The sequence below is a fragment of the Palaemon carinicauda genome, chromosome 1, assembly GCF_036898095.1.
Source record: "Palaemon carinicauda isolate YSFRI2023 chromosome 1, ASM3689809v2, whole genome shotgun sequence".
NCBI classification, from domain to species: Eukaryota; Metazoa; Arthropoda; class Malacostraca; order Decapoda; family Palaemonidae; genus Palaemon; species Palaemon carinicauda.
This window is the reverse complement of record NC_090725.1, coordinates 297,598,719-297,616,777: the sequence shown is the minus strand read 5'-3', so window position 1 is coordinate 297,616,777 and position 18,059 is coordinate 297,598,719. Positions and strand designations below refer to the sequence as shown.

The window sequence follows — 18,059 nt, the reverse complement described above, 5'->3', positions numbered from 1 at the left end:
GGTTGGTGAGATTGTTTAATATGATATTTTAATTATAAAATAAATTTTTGAATATACTTACCCGGTGAATATATAATAGCTGCAACTCTGCGGCTCGACAGAAAACACACTCAAAAACTCGCGAGCGATCGCTATGAAGGTTGCGGGTGTGCCCACCAGCGCCACTATCGGCCAGATACCACTCTTGCATGTAAACAAACCCTTCAATTCTTCTCGTCCCGCTGCGTCTCTATTGGGGAGGAAGGGAGGGCCTTTAATTTATATATTCACCGGGTAAGTATATTCAAAAATTTATTTTATAATTAAAATATCATTTTTAAATATCTAACTTAGCCGGTGAATATATAATAGCTGATTCACACCCAAGGCGGTGGGTAGAGACCAGAGTTAATTAAGTGTACAGCGTATAAGCTAAGAGTTTTTGACAGTTATCAATATAACAAAACCAAAATATATAGGTACCTGGTAAGGAAGTTGACTTAGACGATTACTCTGCCTTATAAGTCTGTCTTCCTCACGAAGCCCAGCGATCCTCTTAGGATGCTGAAAGACTCCCAGGAGCTGAAGTATTAAGGGCTGCAACCCATACAAACAGGACCTCATCAAACCCTTAATCTGGGCGCTCTCAAGAAATGACTTTGACCACCCGCCAAATCAATCAGGATGCGAAAGGCTTCTTAGCCTTCCGTACGACCCAAAAAAAACAATATTAAAAACATTTCAAGAGACAGATTAAAAAGGATATTGGAATTAGGGTAATGTAGTGGTAGAACCCTCACCCACTACTGCACTCGCTGCAACGAATGGACCCAGTGTGTAGCAGTCATCGTAAAGAGTCTGGACATCTTTTAAGTAAAATGACGCGAACACTGACTTGCTTCTCCAAAAAGTCACGTCCATAATACTTTGCAGAGATTTATTTTGCTTGAAGGCCACGGAGGTTGCTATATCTCTAACTTCGTGTGTCTTAACCTTAAGCAAACATCGGTCTTTCTCATTCAAGTGAGAATGAGCTTCTCGTATTAAAAAAATCTGATAAAATATGACAAAGCATTCTTTGACATAGGCAATGAAGGTTTCTTAACTGAGCACCATAATGCCTCAGATTTCCCTCGTAATGACTTAGTACGAGCTAAATCAAACTTAAGAACTCTAACAGGACATAATACTCTTTCCAGTTCGTTGCCTACGATCTCTGATAAGCAAGGAATATCAAAAGATTTAGGCCAAGGACGAGAAGGCAGTTCATTTTTGGCCAGGAAACCAAGTTGAAGTGAACAAGTGGCTTTTTTCTTGTAGAAAAGCCGATGTTCTTACTGAAGGCATGAAGTTCACTGACCCTTTTAGCCGAAGCCAAGCACACTAGGAAAAGTGTCTTGAGGGTGAGATCCTTCAGGGAGGCTGAATGTAATGGCTCAAACCTGTCTGACATGAGGAACCTTAGGACCACGTCTAAGTTCCATCCAGGAGTTGCCAAACGACGTTCCTTAGAGGTCTCGAAAGACTTAAGGAGATCTAGGAGATCTTTATTGTTGGAAAGATCTAATCTAAGCCTCTATGTCGAAAGACCGAAGCCAACATGCTCCTGTAGCCCTTAATCGTGGGAGCTGAAAGGGAGTGAACCTTTCTCAGATGTAAAAGAAAATCTGCGATTTGGGCTACAGAGGTACTGGACGAGGACACAGATACTGACTTGCACCAGTCTCGAAAGACTTCCCACTTCGACTGGTATACTCTAATGGTAGAAGCTCTCCTAGCTCTTGCAATCACACTGGCTGCCTCCTTCGAAAAGCCTCTAGCTCTTGAGAGTCTTTCGATAGTCTGAAGGAAGTTAGACGAAGAGCGGGGAGGCTTAGATGGACATTCTTTACGTGGGGCTGACGTAACAGATCTACCGTTAGAGGAAGACTTCTTGGAAAGTCTACCAGCCATTGAAGTACCTCGGTGCACCACTCTCTCGCGGGCCAGAGGGTAGCAACCAACGTCAACCTTGTCCCTTCGTGAGAGGCGAACTTCTGCAGTACCTTGTTGACTATCTTGAATGGTGGGAATGCATATAAGTCCAGAAAAGACCAATCCAGTAGAAACGCGTCTATGTAGATTGCTTCTGTATCTAGGACTGGAGAGCAATAGATTGGTAACCTTTTGTTCAACGAGGACGCAAAGAGGTCTATGGTGGGTTGACCCCAAGTAGCCCAAAGACTCTTGCCCACGTCCTTGTGGAGGGTCCATTCCGTGGGTATCACCTGACCCCTCCGACTGAGACAGTCTGCCAAGACGTTCAAGTCCCCCTGGATGAATCTCGTCAACAGGGAGATGCCTCGAATTCTTGACCATAAGAGAAGGTCCCTTGCGATCTCAAGCAGCGTGAAGGAGTGTGTGCCTCCTTGCTTGGAGATATACGCCAAAGTTGTGGTGTTGTCTGAGTTGACCTCTACCACTTAGTTTCGAAGAAGCTTTCTAATATCATCAAGGCCAAGTGGACTGCTAATAGCTCCTTGCCGTTGATGTGCATGCTCTTCTGACTTGAGGTCCACAGACCCGAGCATTCCCGACCGTCCAAGGTCGCACCCCAACCCAAATCCGACGCGTCTGAGGACAACACGTGGTTTGGGTTCTTGACTGTTAGGGATAGTCCCTCTCTCAGACTGATATTGCTGTCCCACCATTTCAGGCATGCCTTTACTGGTTCGGAGACTGGGAATGATACCGTCTCTAATGTCTTGTCCTAGTTCCAGTGAGAGGCTAGATGGAACCGGAGAGGCAGAAGGTGTAGTCTCCCTAGTGAGACAAACTGCTCCAGGGATGAGAGAGTCCCTACGAGACTGTTCCAATTCCTGACTGAATAAACGTTTCGTTTCAGCATTAGTTGGACTTCGAGCAGAGCTTGGCTGCGAATCTCCATCCCAAAATATAGAATAATCTGGGATGGGAACAGTTGGGACTTTTAGGTTGACCAAAAGTCCCAACTCCCTGGCCAGACTCAACGTCCAATGTAGATCCTGCAGACAGCGAAGACTGGACGATGCTCTGAGAAGCTAGTCGTCCAAGTACAGGGAGGCTCGGATCCCCGATAGATGGAGGGATTTTGCCACATTCCTCATGAGCCTCGTAAACACGAGAGGCGCAGGACTGAGGCCAAAGCACAGGGCTCGAAACTGGTACCCCACATTCCAGTAAACAAACCTCAGAAACGGTTGGGAATCCGGGTGTATAGGAAAGTGGAAGTATGCCTCCTGAAGGTCGAGAGACCATCCAGTCGCCTTCATGACGTTTGTCTTGACAATGAACACATTGAGCGCACTTGCCTCTTACGTACTCCTGCAGTGAACATGGCTGCCAAATCATTGGAGCCATCCCTGAGGGACTTGTTCCTGCAGAGAACGTGGCTCTCAGATCATAGGAGCCATCCCTGAAAGCCTTGTTTATGCATGACATAATTGTACAGCAAAACTTCAAAGGCTCGAAAATAGCTCTGAAGTCGACCTGTAAAATCTCGGAGCGTCTCATGGTCAGGCGCCAGGGAGAGTCTATGAGGGTTGAGAAGTCTATCTGGGCAGAGGCAGGAACTCCCAAGCCGAGAACTTCTCTCGTGTCATATCAGACTCTCGCTCTATAAGCCAGCTTAAAAGAAGGGAAAGCAAAGGCTGTCTCCCCCAAACTCCTCCTGGTGATAAACCAGTCGCCTAGCAAACGTAAAGCTCTCTTAGAAGAGCGAGAGAGCACTAGCTTATAAAACAACGGCTTCGAAGTAGCTAGGCCTAGTGTAAGCTCTGACGTTTAGGCGAACGAGGAGCAGCAGTTACAAAAAGATCCGGACAAAGATCCTTAAAAATCAGCATGATTTATTTAAAGTCCATAGAGGGCTAAGCAGCTTTAGGCTCCTCTCCGTCTGACAGAGTCCTCAAGGGAATATCAGTAGGAGGGGGAACAGCAACTTCCTCATCTGAAGGAACCTTGTCCGACAATAGCCGAGTCTCAAGCAAGGGAGAGACCTACCGTGGTGGCAATGCTTTACAAGCAGAGTCCACACGCACTGGTGCATTAGTAGCGGACCAGGACGCAACGTTATGTAACTGCTTGACAGTCTGTGAACTGTCAGCAACAACAGGTGCGTGAGGACGCACAGCGTCCACTCGAGACTGCTTTGACCGCCTAGACTGAGCAGTCAAAACAACTCTAGAATGCGGAGGTTGACGCTCAGCGTCAAAACAAGTCAACTCCGATTGTTGGCGAACGTCCTGAACGTCAACAGGAGCATCAGCAAGTGGCCTAACGTCCAAATGTGGCTGAAAATCCACACGAGACCGCATCGAGTGTGGTTCTAAACAACCTGACTGACGTGACTTGGCTACGCCAACGTCAACAGGACGCACAAAGGAACGTTAGGGTGGCTGAAGGCCAGGATCTCGATGAGATAAACGGCTAGGCTCAACGGACTTATCGGCAGAATAGTCTTCCATAAGGGAGGCAAGCTTATTCTGCATGTCTTGCCGTACAACCCATTTAGGATCAACGGGAATGGTTGCGGTAAGAGACGAGGGTAACGTCTGTGACTGCAAAACCTTGCCTACAAAAAGACTCTCGGAGTCTGTGTTACGCTTTTGTTTAGGCGGCGAGCAGTCTTCCGATGACTGCATAGGGTCAGAGCTGTCCTAATAGTTAAAACCAGGACGCTGGACCTGTCCTGAAAGGACTGACTTTCGCTTAAAGGGCCTCGAAACCTTGTTTCTTATGCGAAAAGCCTTCGGATGACGAGGAGAAAATCGTTTCTCTCGCCTTATGGTAGGGGTGATCTTGGTAAGATACACCTGATACCATAGAGGGAACGTCTGTTCGCTGATCAAGGCCTCTCGAACCCATAAGTCGTACGACATTACTTCTCCCCTGGGCTTGGGAGCTTGCAAGAGGTCCCGGACTAGGCGAACGACAGGCACGAACAGACGAACCCTCGGTCGCAACACTGATAACACTTTGCGCAATATCACTTTATCACTACGATTTTCTGTTTTGCACTTATTTCACTGAAATCGAATTTTTTAACAATTCACATTAGGTATGAATAAAACTGATTTCTACCTGAAGCACGCAATTCTACCCTCATCAAAAGGTTGTAATTGCGAAATCAGTCGTATAATGTAAGCACATTAATACCAGCAAAAACAGTAAACATATTTTAAGATAAAAAAATCAGTGGCTGGGGAAGAGACCAAACACTAGTTCATTCAAAACTACGTTTTCAATCTCTCACCGTACAATGCCTTGGGACGAGAATAAAAAACTAAAAACATTTTATCCTTTCTCCCCGTACAGAGACTAGGGACGAGAGTAACTCGAGAACAACGTTACTCGCTTGGGACGAGATAAAGATCGGAACGTTCTCTCTCCTCTCTCTCTCTCCGTCTCTATCTCTCTCTCTCTCTTGATTTCGCACCGAAGAGAAGAGCCCACTTACCTTTCGTCAATAAACAGGTTATTTGACCAAAGGAAAAAACTGAAAGGTTTTTCAATTAAAAGTTCCTTTAAAATAGTCTTTAAAACATTTAAGCTTTGAAAGAAAAAAGAACAAAACGTCAGAATCGATTTACTCTTTCTGCAAAGTGAAACCGTGATACTCTCTCTCTCTATCGTAACGATAGAGCGCAAACTGCGTAGCATAAATAAACTAAACGTTAGTTCATCTTTGAAACAGTACGAAGACTATTCAAAGAAAAAAAACTATCATAAAATATTTACTAAAAATATTTCATTTAATAAGTTTTAAATCATTAGCTGTGTAAAAGTTATTTACGATTGAAAAGGGCTCAACGTTGTTTAACTTTGGTTTCCAAGTTAGGACCGCCTACTCTCAGGAAAGGTCGCATATAAACAAATCATTAAAATTTATTTTGATGTTTATTATAAATGGAAAGCTAATCGAAGAGGCCTAATAAAGGCGGTTGAGATATAAAATATATAGAGGAAAATCTATAATTAATTTATAACGTGATAAGATAATTGCTAAAAGCCTAAAACACACTTCCGTCTAAGGGAAGGGTCGGCCATTTAAAAGTCAAAGAAAGTCCATACTCTTTCTTGTCATCAAAAATTAAATCTATCCAAAAACGAGTTCAAGATTTAAGATGAAGATAAAACACCTGCACTGCGAAAGCTCAAACCAAAATGAAGTACTTCACCAAATATGTTGAGAAAACTCCAGGTTCTACAGCGAGTATTGATACGTCTTGTTGTCAACGTCGACAGAGAAGAATTGAAGGGTTTGTTTACATGCAAGAGTGGTATCTGGCCGATAGTGGCGCTGGTGGGCACACCCGCAACCTTCATAGCGATCGCTCGCGAGTTTTTGAGTGTGTTTTCTGTCGAGCCGCAGAGTTGCAGCTATTATATATTCACCGGCTAAGTTAAATATTTAAAAATGTGTTTTGTGTTGTCAATGGTACCAGTAGATTGGGTTTGTGCATGTATTGTACCACTATATAAGGGTAAGGGAGATGTGCATGAGTGTTGTAATTCAAGAGGTATTAGTTTGTTAAGCGTAGTTGGAAAAGTGTACGGTAGAGTAATGATTAATAGGATCAAGGATAAAACAGAGAATGTAATCTTAGAAATACAGGGTGGTTTTAGAAGAGGTAGGGGTTGTAGGAATCAGATTTTTACAGTAAGGCAGATATGCGAGAAATATTTAGCAAAAGGTAAGGACGTGTATGTTGCGTTTATGGATCTGGAGAAAGCGTATGATAGAGTTGATAGGGAAGCAATGTGGAATGTGATGAGTTTATATGGAGTTGGTCGAAGGTTGTTGCAAGCAGTGAAAAGTTTCTACAAAGGTAGTAAAGCATGTGTTAGGATAGGAAATGAAGTGAGCGATTGGTTTCCGGTGAGAGTGGGGCTGAGACAGGGATGTGTGATGTCACTGTGGTTGTTTAACTTGTATGTTGATGGAGTGGTGAGAGAGGTGAATGCTCGAGTGCTTGGACGAGGATTAAAACTGGTAGACGAGAATGACCATGAATGGGAGGTAAATCAGTTGTTGTTTGCGGATGATACTGTACTGGTTGCAGACACAGAAGAGAAGCTTGGCCGATTAGTTACAGAATTTGGAAGTGTGTGAGAGAAGAAAGTTTAGAGTTAATGTGGGTAAGAATAAGGTTATGAGATGTACGAGAAGGGAAGGCGGGGCAAGGTTGAATGTCATGTTGAATGGAGAGTTACTTGAGGAGGTGGATCAGTTTAAGTACTTGGGGTCTGTTGTTGCAGCAAATGGTGGAGTGGAAGCAGATGTACGTCAGAGAGTGAATGAAGGATGCAAAGTGTTGGGGGCAGTTAAGGGAGTAGTAAAAAATAGAGGGTTGGGCATGAATGTAAAAAGAGTTCTATATGAGAAAGTGATTGTACCAACTGTGATGTATGGATCGGAGTTGTGGGGAATGAAAGTGACGGAGAGACAGAAATTGAATGTGCTTGAGATGAAGTGTCTAAGGAGTATGGCTGGTGTATCTCAAGTAGATAGGGTTAGGAACGAAGTGGTGAGGGTGAGAACGGGTGTAAGAAATGAGTTAGCAGCTAGAGTGGATATGAATGTGTTGAGGTGGTTTGGCCATGTTGAGAGAATGGAAAATGGCTGTCTGCTAAAGAAGGTGATGAATGCAAGAGTTGATGGGAGAAGTACAAGAGGAAGGCCAAAGTTTGGGTGGATGGATGGAGTGAAGGAAGCTCTGGGTGATAGGAGGATAGATGTGAGAGAGGCAAGAGAGCGTGCTAGAAATAGGAATGAATGGCGAGCGATTGTGACGCAGTTCCGGTAGGCCCTGCTGCTTCCTCCGATGCCTTAGATGACCGCGGAGGTAGCAGCAGTAGGGGATTCAGCATTATGAAGCTTCATCTGTGGTGGATAATGTGGGAGGGTGGGCTGTGACACCCTAGCAGTACCAGCTGAACTCGGTTGAGTCCCTTGTTAGGCTGGAGGAACGTAGAGAGTAGAGGTTCCCTTTTTTGTTTCGTTTCATTTGTTGATGTCGGCTACCCCCCAAAATTGGGGGAAGTGCCTTGGTATATGTATGTATGTATGTAACTTCTTTAATATTTACCTTTGTAAATGATGATCTGCCAGTTAAACGTCTATGACATTCCACCCTTGTGAAGGTCTTAAACTCAGTCGTCTGGTTAAACTATTTGCGTAATAGTAATCATCCATCGTCATAGAATTTCAGTAAAGACTGGAACATGGAAATAAGAGCCCTAAAAGATCATGTTACATTATTCACAATAAATCTGAATCATTGTAAAATGTAAGAAACATTATGAAGCAAAAATGTGTTATTCTAATAACCTTGTAATGAATTACAGAACATTACTCAAGATATTTTCATCGTAATGTAACATCCAAATCTACAACCTATCAAATTTCTTTAATCTAAGTCTTATTTATAATGACACTCGACGATGCTATTTCTTAGGGAAATTCCTTTTTAACATTATCGGTTATTATTATTATAAAATCATTCTGTGGTGGATAATGTGGGAGGGTGGGCTGTGGCACCCTAGCAGTACCAGCTGAACTCGGTTGAGTCCCTTGTTAGGCTGGAGGAACGTAGAAAGTAGAGGTCCACTTTTTTTTGTTTTGTTTCATTTGTTGATGTCGGCTACCCACCAAAATTGGGGGAAGTGCCTTGGTATATGTATGTATGTATTATTATAAAATGTTTAAACAGACCATTGAGTCCATGCTAGACATTCACAGGGCCAAAAGATTTGCTCTTAAATGAATCTGGAAATTTGAGTGAGACAAAGGTGAGGAGTCTTGACATCTACTTCGAAAGATATAAGGAAAATTTTGAAATATAAAAAACCTCTAGTTCTAAAGTGACTAAATGGAACTAACATTCATAAATAAAGGTAAAATCAAATAAATAACAAAATACAGAGATAAAATAGAATGCATGAATGTTAAAAAGTAGTTAATTGGGGATCTCTAGAGCATTATATGAAGTGAAATAAATTTTTCTTAAAAAAATTGTATTTTTCATAATTATACAAACCAGAGTCCCTTAATAGGAGTAAAATTTCAGCAAAGCTGAAACAGTTGTTAAATTCAACACCGTAGCACGATGCAATTAGATGGCAGGACAAGATTGGACTGGTAGGACAGAATTAGAAATGAAACTATAAGACAGATTACTCAAATACCATATGTGGATGAAATCACGGAGCGCGGTAAATGGAGATGGTTTGGGCATGCTCTTTGCACTCCCCAGGAGAGATTAGTTCACCAAATTTTCAACGGGGCTCCACAAGGCACTATAAGAGTTAGAAGATCCAGGCCTATATGGTTGAGGACTATGAAGTGTGAAGTAGGAGATGATGAATGGAGAAGTATTGATTTACAAGCTCAAGATAGAGACGACTGGCGAAATCTAACCGAAGCCCTTTGCGCCAATTGGAGTAGGAGTAGATGATGATGATGTTGAGGAAGAAACAATAATAGCTTCTTCAGAAGATACCAAAAGGTAATACTAAAAAGAAAATTAAGCTAATAATAGGTAATTAACAATAGACCAAAGGAGGAAAAGATGAAAACTGCTAATTTAAAAGGGACAAAAGAAACCGATGAAAAAGAAGACAGAGTAAACTAACTGGGACTGAAAGGAGGCTACAAAGAGCAAGACCCACTGAGGGCAGTGGTATGGTACCCCCTTCAAAAACAGCATCTTTTCTTAATAGAGAATTTCATAAATAAAAGTACTTCATTTATTCTGTTCTTAACATACTATTCAATACCATTAATTCTTGGTGCTATACAGTTTTCTTATTGTTCATTTGTTTTTCTCAAGAACACAAAACCATGAACGGTCATTCTTACAAGAAGATCTCGAGACGTAACTTTAAGAGAAACTTTCCCCACACTTGAAAGATTTAACTACAACTACAACTTTCAAGGGAAGCTACCCAACTCATTGACTTCCTCTTTAATAAAAATAGGCTCAAGCACAAGGACTTCATCCTCTGTTGGTTTTGGCAGTGACTAGAGCAGGATCTTTGGTCACCAGACCGCTGAACCCAAAGAGGAGTCTCAGTAAAATTGCAGGCCACGTCTGATATGAAACGTGCTTGTTTGTCAAATCCACCTTGCGATATTACATCAGCGTTTTAGTCTTTCCTTCTGGTAGGAACCTCATCCACTTCTTTATCAGCAAAATCTGTCTCTGAATTGTGACTACAGTACTTTTCTTATGAGCCCTAAGGCTTCCCTCGCAGTTAAATACCTTTGTTCCTGTATGACTTTTTATGTGATCCTCAAGATTGGATTCACTATGGAGAACCTGGCCGCACTCAATGCAAGGATACAGATGTTGATTAGAGTGAGACTACAAGTGAACCTTAGAGTTGTTCTATCCCTGAAGTCTTTGCTGCACACAACAGAAGAAAAAGATGGCTCACCTGCTTGTTTCCTATCTGACTGAAGGTAAGCCCGGAAAAATCGTAGGGGAATAGACGTTATTCCGTGTGTATTCTTGTGTGATTTCTGAGATTTCCTTTTTGGGCAAACCTTTTATTACATATATTACATCAGTATGACCTTTCTTCATCATGCTTTCACATATGTTGATTTAACTGGTTTTCAACACTAAATCTCTTTCTGCAAATATTGCAATGGAAAGGTCTTTCTTAATAAGATTCTAACCACAGACGTCACAAGCAAATGGCTGCTCTTCAGAGTATGGCCGCTCTTCAAAGTGCATTCTTGGAGGACCCAGGCCTTCATGGCTGAGGACTATGAAGCGTGAAGTAGGAGGTGATGAATGGAGAAGTACCGATTTAAAAGGTCAAGATAGAGACGACTGACAAAATCTAACCGAGGCCCTTTGCATCAATAGGCGTGGGAGATGATGACGATACTATTCCATACTTAAAACTTCAAAGAGCATAAAATTATAAGACAACTGCATTACACAGAGAAACAGTATGAAAAAATGACAAATTCGTAGATAATTTGTATTTTTCCTAACTATACAAACCTTAGCTATTTAATAGGGGTATTACTTTCAGCTTAGCTGAAATGATGAGCCATTCATTTTTAAAGAGGGTTTACTACCCACACCACTAGTTAGTGGGGATAGGGGAGGGTAGCTTGCTACCCCCCCTCTCACACACCTGTGCTTGAGCTCACTTTGCTTGGAGGTAGGACTTCAAGGGGGTCAGGGCTGGCGGGCAAGTTTGGTTAAATAGCTAAGGTTTGTATAGTTAGGAAAAATACAAATTATCTACGAATTTGTCATTTGTTCAGTAACTGGAATACAAACCCCGCCATATAATAGGGGTGACTCGCCCATTAAGAAGGGTGGACGTCCCAGCCAGTCTGGCTTTTGGCTTTGCCCGGGGGCTCCTTATTTGAGTGTGTCAGCACTCAAGAAATGAAGAGTCCCTGCACTTCGCTAAAACCTTGCTATGCAAGGTCTGCGGCCTACGCAAGCTGTGTGTGAAGGTATGAAGAAGCGTGACTCGTCCTAGAAAGTTGTTCTGAAGTTCTTTGGATGGAAACTTGTAGACTAGGACTTTCCCAGTACCAACTCGTCAGGGTATGGGGACGTAACAGTTTTACTATTAACCCTTTTACCCCCAAAGGACGTACTGGTACGTTTCACAAAAGCCATCCCTTTACCCCCATGGACGTACCGGTACGTCCTTGCAAAAAAATGCTATAAAGATTTGTTTTTCATATTGTTTGATAAATTTTTGAGAAAATTCAGGCATTTTCCAAGAGAATGAGACCAATCTGACCTCTCTATGACAAAAATTAAGGCTGTTAGAGCCATTTAAAAAAAATATACTGCAAAATGTGCAGGGAAAAAAATAACCCCTTGGGGGTTAAGGGTTGGAAATTTCCAAATACACCGAGGGTAAGTGGGTTAATACTAAGAACACAAGGGAGCATGGTTTACCTGCAGTGGTTTGAGGTCAGCTATGCAGAGAACCTAGGATGCTGCTTTCCCCAAGAGAGGGGATGATGAAGAAAAGAATAAGGGCCAGTCAAACCTATTCATTCATGCAGACTAAAACCGGGTAACAATGCCCTCAACCTTCTGCTACTTGTCCAATAAGGAGCTTGAGGTCTTAAACCAGCTGTTGGGCAGCCCCCACAGGACCGATAGAGAAAGTATCGAGTCTCCTGTGGGTCACGTCTTGCAGGTAGTGGGATGTGACCATGGTTTGCCGTTTCCACACCCCAGCTTGAAGAACCTGCGTCACTGAAAAATTTCTTTTGAAGGCCAGGGACGTAGCTATGCCCGACATCATGTGCTCTGGGGTGACGTGACAGAGGAGGGTCTGGATTCAGTGCCAGGTCATTGACCCGGCGAATCCATGCAGAGATGGAGTTCTTGATGACCCTCCTCTTAGTCCTTCCTGTGCTGACAAATAGTGCTGGTACACGAGGACGGGCTGCAGCTGTTCTTTTGAGGTACAGCCTCAAACTCCTTACTGGGCATAGTAAGAGATGGTCTGGGTCATCTGTTACAGTACGGAGACTAGAAATCCGGAAGGAGTCGAACCGAGGATCCGCTATTCCGGGATTCTGAGTCTTAGCAATAAACTCAGGGACGAAGCTGAACCATACCTACCCCCATGCCCTTGAATGGGCGATGTCATATGAGATATCATGAAGTTCGGTGACTCGCTTGGCCAAGGCCAAAGCTAGCAGGAACACCGTCTTCCAGGTTAGGTGGCGATCTGATGCCTGGCGTAATGGTTCATAGGGAGGTCTCTTAAGAGACCTGAGAACTCGAACCACGTTCCATGGGGGAGGTCACACTTCCGACTGAGGGCAGGTAAGTTCATAACTCCGTATAAGTAGAGAAAGTTTTAGCGATGAAGGAATATCCATTCCTTTTAGCCTGAAGGCGAGGCTTAAGGCTGAGTGATAGCCTTTAACTGCCGAGACTGATAGGTGCATTTCTTCACACATATACCCGAGGAACTCCGCTATTGCTCGAATAGTGGCATCGAGTGGAGAGAAACCCCTTCCACGACACCTACCACAGAAGACTTTCCACTTTGCCTGGTAGACTGCTGCTAATGACTTTCGCAGGTGTCCACACATCGTGATTGCAACTTGTTGCGCAAATCCTCTCTCAGAGAGATGCTGGATAGTCTCCAGGCGTGAAGTCGTAGTGAACCTACGGCTTTGTGGACAATGTTATCGTGAGGTTGTTTGAGTAGATTGTGTCGTGGAGGGAGTTCGCTTGGCGGCTCCGTTAGGAGTTGCAGAAGGTCCAGGAACCACTCTGCGTGATGCCATAGCAGAGCTATGAGGGTCATTGAAAGATTGACCGATGTTCTGGTCTTGTTGAGTACCGTCCTCATCAGACAGAACAGGGGAAAGGCTTAAATGTCGATGTTGTCCCACCGTTGTTGGAAAGCATCTTGCCAGAGAGCCTTGGGGTCAAGGACTGGGGAACAGTACAGTGGGAAACTGAAGTTTAAGGCCGTTGCGAAGAGGTCCTCAGTCGGAGAACCCCACAAAGTCAGGACTTTGTTGGCTACTAGATGATTCAAAGACCACTTGGTACTCACTATCTGAAATGCTCTGCTCAGGTTGTCAGCGAGCACATTCCTCTTGCCCGGAATGAAGCGTGCCGATAGTGGTATTGAGTGGAATTCAGCCCATGTCAGTATCTCCACTGCTAGATGGGATAGTTGCTGTGAAAAAGTACCTCTTTGTTTGTTGATGTAGGCCACTACTGTGGTGTTGTTGCTCATCACCACCACAGAGTGACTTGCCAGGTACTGTTGGAACTGTTGAATGGCTAGAAAGACGGCCTTCATCTCTAGGAGATTTATGTGGAGGTACTTTTCTGACTCTGACCAGAGGCCTGAGGTTGTGTGGTGCAGCACGTGGGCCCCCCATCCATTTTTTGAAGCGTCCGAAAACAGCATCAAATCCGGGGGGAGGACGAGAAGATCCACTCCCTTTCGTAGGTTCTCGTCTGCCACCCACCACTGGAGATCTGTCAGTTCGGCAGGTCCCATGGGGATCTGGATGTCTGGGGAGTCGTATGCTTGATTCCACCGGGACTTGAGTCGCCACTGGAGGGATCTCATCCTGAGGCGACCATTGGGAACTAGACGGGCCAGCGATGAAAGGTGACCGAGGAGATGTAACCTTGATTGGGCTGAAAGTTCTTCTTGTCTAAGAAAAGGTCTTGCGACCTTCCTCAGCCTTGCTATCCTGTCGTCTGATGGGAAGGCTTTGTGGAGAGTGGTGTCTATAATCATGCCTAAGTATACCAGTCTTTGAGTGGGAAGCAGGGAAGACTTCTCGAGATTTACCATGATCCCCAGATCTTGGCAAAGTCTCAGAAGTTTGTCTCGGTGTTAAAGAAGGGTTGACACCGAGTCTGCTAGGATTAACCAGTGGTCCAGGTAACGGAGGAGACGGATGCCAATCCTATGTGCCCAAGATGATACTAGGGTGAACACTCTGGTGAAGACTTGTGGTGCTGTGGAATGACCGAAGCACACCACCTTGAACTGGTACTTTCTGTTGTCTAGGCTGAATCTTAAGTACTTCCTTGAAGACGAATAGACTGGGATCTGGAAGTACGCCTCCTTTAGGTCCAGTGTACACATGAAGTCTTGCGGTCTTACTGCTAGTCTGACCGTGTCTGCCGTCTCCATGCTGAACGGAGTTTGTTTGACAAACTTGTTCAGAGCTGAGAGGTCGATGACTGGTCTCCAGCCTCCAGACGCCTTCTTTACAAGAAAGAGTCGACTGAAGAAGCCTGAGGATTCGTCGAGGACCTCTTGGAGAGCGCCCTTCTTCAACAGGGTCTGGACTTCTGCCCAAAGGGCTTCCCCCTTGCCAATCCCATGGCAAGGGAGTTCAATGACAATGGATTCGTTGTCAGGGGAGGTAGAGATGTTATGAACAGGACGTGATATCCTAGACTGATCACGGAGATTGTCCAGGAATCAGCCCCGAGTTGCTTCCACCTGTTTGAGCAACTTTGTAGGCATCCCCCCACTGGTGGAAATGCAGGGAGACTGCCTATCCTAGCGTTTGCGGCCTCGGCTGCTCCCTCTAGGATTTTTGCCTCCCCTGGAGGACTTTTTGCCTTTCCTTTCTTTGACAGGAAAGGGCTTAGACACCATAGTCTTCGCTGCTGTTGTCGACGTAGTGGTCTTGATTAGACGGGACTGCTGTGGTGCTGGAGGCTTATAGGGCTTGGATGTTAAAGCCCTATGAAGGAGGGAGTCTTGATGAGACTTCCTCCACCTCTCAGCGGCATGTTCCACATCCTTAGACTCGAAAAGAACAGACCCCTCGATGGAGGAATGTCTGAGCCTATTGATCTCGGTGCTAGCGACCTTCTGATGGAATCTCTCAGCTACTGCATCCCGACGTTTCAGGATGGTATTTTCCCATAAGTTCGAGACTTGGTGGGCCAGAAACTCAATCATGCGAGTACCTGAGAGAAGAAAGGTTTCCATAGCTTTCCTGATACGTTCCTTGGAGAAATCCTCAGAACGTATCAGGATACCTAAGGTCCCCAACCAGATATCGACGTGGCTTGCATAGTACACTTCGCGACTTTCTCCTGATTGAGGATCTCGGCTGTCGAGAATGAGACCGGCCGGTTGGAGAGTCTCTCAAGAAGGACTTCCCTGGTTAGCTCTTCCAGCGAGTGTTGAAGTGGAAGAGCTAGACAAGGCTCCTCTAGGATCTCGAAGTACCTCCTCTGCTGTACGCGAGGAGGTGGGAGGAGCTTGTTGGTGGTACGGAACGGTTGGAGGAGGACATCTCAGACAGCTGTTGTGAGATCTTGTCCTTGGTACTCTTTACCCCTTGAGACCAGGTCAGGGCTGCACTGGTCTTAGAGGGCTTTTGAGTACCAAAGACGCGGTCTAAGACCGTGTCTTTGCCCTCTCGAGGAGGGATCTCTGGGTCGGAAAACCCGTTGGGAGCCCTCATTAGAGTCAGAACTTGCCAAAACGCATGTTCTGACTTGCTGGTCTCCTGCTGTAGGACTTGCAGTAAAGTCTCCTTCTATCCCCGAAGGCTCTTCTTGGGGAGAGTCGCGGACATTCCCTGAGTGGCTAGCTGGCTCCATCCTAGTCCTCGTGGGGGACTTAGGCAATGTTTCGGAGTCTTTAGATTCCTTCCTGGGAAGGATATAAGACTACAACATTGACAAGGGTGGCATGTTCCTTCCAATCTCTGACTGAGAGGACCCCTCAGCGAGAAGAGAGGTTTCCTCCATTGGTGCGATGGGGCAAAGTCTCTCCTCGCGTGATTCCCTTGGAGACGGGAAATCTTCCTCTGAAAGGGAAGGAGAGGCAGTCTGAGGAATAGAAGGAACCTGCCTCGAAGGTCTGCGTGGAGTCAGTTTCGCCCTTAGTGAAGTGACCGCATCTGGAACTCCTCTTTTTCTCTTCAAAGGGGTAGAAAAAGCCATGGTTCTATGTCCCAATTTAGAGAGGACAGGCTTGAAAGCCTGGGTTACGGCTCAGATCAGTGCACCGAACCAGGGCTGTTGGCTGATGGACGCGCTGTCAGACATACCCCTTGAAGGGAAAGGGATTGAAGGATCCCTGGGAGGAGTCACAGTAATTGGTGGGTTCGCCTGTGGTAGCTTTGGGATTCTGGACCCCTCTGGAAGTTTCCCTTCTCCCACAATGCGCAGTGGTATGCGCTTGCGGGGAGGGGAATGAGGGTATGGCGACCTTGCCGTACGTCGTTCTTTGGTATGTGTAGGCTCGCGCGCGGGAGGATATTGATGCTCGCGCGCGGGATGATATTGATGCTCGCGCGAGGGAGAATATCAGGGCTCATGCTAGGGAGACAGGTGGCGCGCGGGCGAGTGTTCGCGCACGTCTGTGCCAGCCGTAGGGGGTGCGCGTGCAGGAGAAAGTTCCCTAGCGAGCGGGCGCGCAGTGGATTTATGCGGGGCGCACAGGAGAATGTTGGCGCGCATCTCTAGGAGAGGATTCACGAGTCTGTGCATGGGGCGCGCATATCCTTGCGGATGCACGCGGAAAAAGGCTGGCGCGCAGGTGAGCACTGGCGCGCGGGAGAAGGCAGCATGGCTGACTTGTTAGAAGTCCTGCTATCGGTAGAAAGTTGGTGCTCAGGTTTTACCTGGCGCGTAGGATGGTGCGGTGTATGGCGCGCAGGAGTGAGATGTTGGGCGCGTATGCACACATGCAGGAGAATGTAGGCGCGCGGGAGAGCGCCATTGCGCAGGAGATTGATGGCGTGCAGGTAGCTTACGCGCATGTGAGCGCTGGCACGCAGGTGAGTGTTGGCGCACAGGTGGGCGCTGGCGCGTAGGGGATTGTTGGCGCGGAAGAGCAGGGCACGCAGATAAGACCTGGCGCGCAGGAGATTGTGGGCGCATGTGGGCATGAGGGCGCACATGGCACGTGATGGAGCTATGCTCTTGTTGGAGCGTATGCGCAGTTGGCGCATACGCTCTTGATGCTCTGTGTTAGGGTAAGGATGAAGATCAGCGCGTAGTGATGGGGACTGACGAGTTGTTAATGAGCGCCTGTCAGGTTTCAAGGGCGCGTAGCACGTAAGTTGTTGGCGAGAAATAGCACATTTGATTGGAGCCTTGTTAGGCCCATGCAGGAACGGCGACGGCAGGTCAGCAGGTCTGTCGGGTGGAAGGTCGACGTGTCCTTTAAAAGGACGACCTTCCACCGAAGGAGATCGCGAACGAACTGCAGAGAGGTCCAGGACCAATGCAGGTGCAGTGACGGATGATCAGGCTAGAGGCTCCTCTGCGGGGGACTGCATAGATGTTGAACCAAAGAGGCGCCTCCTCACCCCAGGTGAAGGAAGGCCTTTATGGCGAAGAGGAAGGCGAGCCTTCCGACGGATGCGCCTTCTGGGGCCATTGGATCAGCGAGCTGACCTTCTGCAGTCCTCCGAAGAGGAGTCTCTGTAAGTGAACTCCTCCGAGGGGGAGAAACACTAGCTGGAGAGACTAACGATGGACTTAGTTTCCCCCCGCATAGGTTGATCAGGAACGGGAGAAACTAAACTGTCAGCTACCGTAGAG

At 45.9% G+C, this 18,059-nt stretch overlaps 1 long non-coding RNA gene across 1 annotated transcript in view; it reads right to left on the bottom strand.

Annotated features, from left to right (window-relative positions):
* LOC137657945 (uncharacterized) overlaps positions 1-18,059 on the bottom strand; it is a 44,790-nt gene that overhangs the window by 5,124 nt on the left and 21,607 nt on the right. The window contains exon 3 of the long non-coding RNA XR_011047242.1: positions 8,088-8,216. This is a non-coding gene — a long non-coding RNA (uncharacterized lncRNA). The remainder of the gene's footprint in view (positions 1-8,087; positions 8,217-18,059) is intronic.